The sequence below is a fragment of the Mycteria americana genome, chromosome 2 (genome assembly GCF_035582795.1).
Source record: "Mycteria americana isolate JAX WOST 10 ecotype Jacksonville Zoo and Gardens chromosome 2, USCA_MyAme_1.0, whole genome shotgun sequence".
NCBI classification, from domain to species: Eukaryota; Metazoa; Chordata; class Aves; order Ciconiiformes; family Ciconiidae; genus Mycteria; species Mycteria americana.
Genome location: NC_134366.1, coordinates 82059675 through 82063350, shown reverse-complemented (window position 1 = coordinate 82063350; position 3676 = coordinate 82059675). Strand labels below are relative to the sequence as shown.

At 42.1% G+C, this 3676-nt stretch overlaps 1 pseudogene; it reads left to right on the top strand.

Annotated features, from left to right (window-relative positions):
- The first annotated feature begins 2982 nt into the window (after window positions 1–2982).
- LOC142406876 (U2 spliceosomal RNA) lies at window positions 2983–3106 on the top strand (annotated as a pseudogene).
- The last annotated feature ends 570 nt before the right edge of the window (window positions 3107–3676 follow it).

The following is a 3676-nucleotide window of genomic DNA, read 5'->3' as shown; positions in this document are numbered from 1 at the left end:
GTCCTATGGTATGGAATAGCTCTTTGGCCAGTTTGGGTCAGCTCTCCTGACTGTGCTCCCTCCCAGCTTCTTGTGCACCTGGCAGAGCATGGGAAGCTGAAAAGTCCTTGACCAGTGTAAGCACCACTTAGCAACAACGAAAACATCAGTGTGTTATCAACATTATTCTCACACTAAATCCAAAACACAGCACTATAGCAGCTACTAGGAAGAAAATTAACTCTATCCCAGACAAAATCAGGACAAGCGCTTATTAGGAATTCCTCATTACACAGAACTTAGGGAAACCTTGCATGGGTTAACCTGCAAATTACAGACAGGATTCTGTTTTTTGCTGTGAAAGTTCTTTTCCTGCTATTTATTTACCTATAGGAGCACTTATAGCAGCCGAACAACCTTAGCCCAAAAACTATAGGACAACACTTGAAGACGGTTTCTGTATTAGTTGTGCCCTTCTGCTCTGATCCTACAGGAGTGTGTGAAAGTTCTGCTTTTTGAGCCATTCTGGGGAGACCGTAAAACTAAAACTTTGTAAAGCTAAATTCATGCCCTCTCTTTGTGAAGTCTTGACTTTAGCCTATCACAGGAGGTAGTAGGTGGTTGACATGAAGAAACAAGAATAACTGGGGTGCAAAACAGGGTAGGGTGCTACTGATAGTTATTACTGTATTTCTTCAGTTTTTACTCTGCTGATCACAGAGACCGTATGTCAGCATGCCCTCTGTAAAACTGGTATCAGTGTCATAGCCTACACTAAACTCTATTTGAGATAGTTTAAGCATTCCTGTTAGCCCTAAGCCGTTCTGACCTAAAAGGGAACCATGTCAGATGAACAGGGTCTGTCAAAACAGTGGCTTTATGAGGATCTCTAAAAATGATCAGGCTCAAGAACTGTCTAATTTTCTCTAGAAGACTGTCCCTGTTGCCCACGTTCCTCTCAAGAGAATTTGTGTACAGCTCTTGCATAGTTTATGCTTGGCTTTTTGTTCCTGGTTGTCCCAGAGCAGCTCAGTTGTTGTTGTTCTGATAAAGAAGGTCTTTGATGTGTTTGGAATTAATCCATCAATGGTGACATGAGGATATATTCTCCCAAACTAGTGATGTGAACATCATGTACTTGCAGACACTTACAAAAATGACAGCAGATTATTAGCTGAGACCCTAGTTTACCATCTGCTTTACCTATTTGTCATGGAGTAAGCTCTGAAGGAAGAGGAAGCAGTAGATTTAGGGATTTTCTAGAATGAGTTGCATAGAGCCATCGTGCATATCAGTACTTGGAAGAAAGTGACAAGGGGGTGGCAGGATTATAATCCTGATTAGAAGCGTACGAAAAGGCTTTCATAGAGCAGACAGCATAAAGTTCATTTATCAGGGACTTTTCAAGTTAGGAGTCAAGGCAAAAAGGTTGTGTGTGACAGATGGAGAGTGCTAGGTGAGCAGAGGAATGGCACGGGCAGAGCTGGGAAGTGACCTAGGCAACCATTTTGACCTATGTGGAGCACAGATTGAGATAGGAGAAAAGATAGGCTAGGTCACACAAGAGAGGCAGTACTAACCAAAACATCAGGTGATGAAGGTTTTGCTTGGGAGGCTATAGGGTTATAGACAAAACAACGTGAGCTGTGCTGTGGCCATGATCAGACTGTGAAGCACAGAAGTTTCAGCATGGGGATCTGAATAAAAGGAATAAGGCTGTCAGTTAAATTGGACACATGGCGCAGTGCTGGCACTGGTTTGCTTTTTGCAAGAGCTCAGAAATTGAGGATTTAGCCTTAGAAAACTAAAATCAGAAATAGTGTACAATGTACCACTTTTCTGAACTGCTGACTTAAGTCTGATGTTTAATTAGCTTCACTTATGAACTTCAATGTAACTTGGAAAGATTTTTACTTTGTTTACCTGTTTTGCATTTCTTAACCATGGAAGTCTGAAGATACTTGGCTTGTCTTAGATTAACTCATCTGCAAACAGGGACATCACTCATCCTTTCCTCATCTTCACACCCCCCTGCTTTCATCTTAATTAAGACACAGGGCAGATAGGCATTATTTCACACTATCTTCCACAGCAAACAACCATTATACCAAAGTCATGCTAGTGTGAAGAGGGTCTATTTGTTTTAGCAGCATTTTAGTGCTTATGTATTTCTGTCACTCGGTTTAAAAAGACTGGGATATCTCAGATCATGAGGAAGAAGTCAGGGTCTACTTAACCCAAAAGACTATATGCAACCCCTGGGTTTCAAAGTCTCTAAACTGCAGATTCCCAAAATCCAGAAGGACAACAGGTAGGGTATATGTTGCTGTATGTTTGCCTTGTTCTTATGTTCTTTCACAAATAACTGCCACTGGCTATGAGATGCAATGCTCTGATATCCTATGCTATCAGACAGAAGATAGCAGCTGAATGTCATATAGCTTTTCTTCCATCTGTGTACAATGAATCCAAACACACCTGACCAAGGAAGCACATTAAGTAACATCATATGTTTTTGCAGAGCTGTCTGTTAGTGCACTGAGGAAATAATCAAATTCTTCCCAACTCCTAAGTATCATGGAGAAAAAGATGAGAGGAATAGTAGCACATGTGGGTAACTTCAGTCTTAGCAGGTAGCCCCGTCTCCTCCCAAATATATAGTCTGTGCAACAAAATACTTCTCTCTAAGGCAAGCTCATTCAGCAAGGCTTACAGGTGCCATGTAGCTGCCCAAGCAGATGAGGGAAAGAAGCCAGTGTTCCCTGGAGTGGTGATGCATGTGAGGAAGTGTGTACCTAATGTAGCGGGCTGGTCCTGCAGCCTGGAAGCACCACCATGTGATGAGCCCTTATAGGAGAGGAAGGATGCGACTTTGAGATCTTCTGGAAAACTGAAACTAGAAGCAATGGTTGTAGGACGTGGGCACTTACTGAAAGAGTTAAATAAGACTTAATACGAGGTACTATGAGACAAGCACACTGAGTTGGTGCAGCCCTCCAAAATATCGCTTCTCAGCCTTTTGGCTAAGATCATGTGTAGTATCTGTTCTTATCAGTTTAATATCTAAAGACTTCTCATCAAGGACATATCACATTAAATGGATTTTTGGGCTTGGGAGGGTTTTTTTGTTTTGGTGTGGGTTTTTTTTTTTTACTTTTGATGGTTGGACTCGATGATCTTAAAGGTCTTTTTGAACCTAAATGATTCTATGATTCTGTTCAACACCTGGCCTGTAATTCATAGGTGCTAACAAACCATCAATATATTCAGGCTGAAGAAGAAACTTTGGCCTTGGCCCATGTATATGAAACAGCTACCAGACACCTAAGAGCTGTATAGGTATATATTCTACCAACATAAGATGGATATGGAAGGATTATTTGGAGGGAAGGAGTGCTCTTCCATTGCCCATGCCCTGAGTTGATTCCCACTGAAGGTGGGGTTACCCTTTCCATGTGGACTGTCAGCATGTGAAGAGGTGGCATGGATAGACTGGGGAAGCCTTTGACTTTCCCCTCTGCAATCCACAAGGAATTGAGTGGCTATGAAGGTATGGTGCAGTGCTCGATCCAGTCCCACATTATGATGGGTTCATACCACATCACTTAGAGAAGTCCTTGAGGGAGTCTTAGGTCCCCTTTCTGGTTTATCATGGAGAAACCTGTTTGGGCTAAAGCTCTCCCTGGGACAGGTAAGT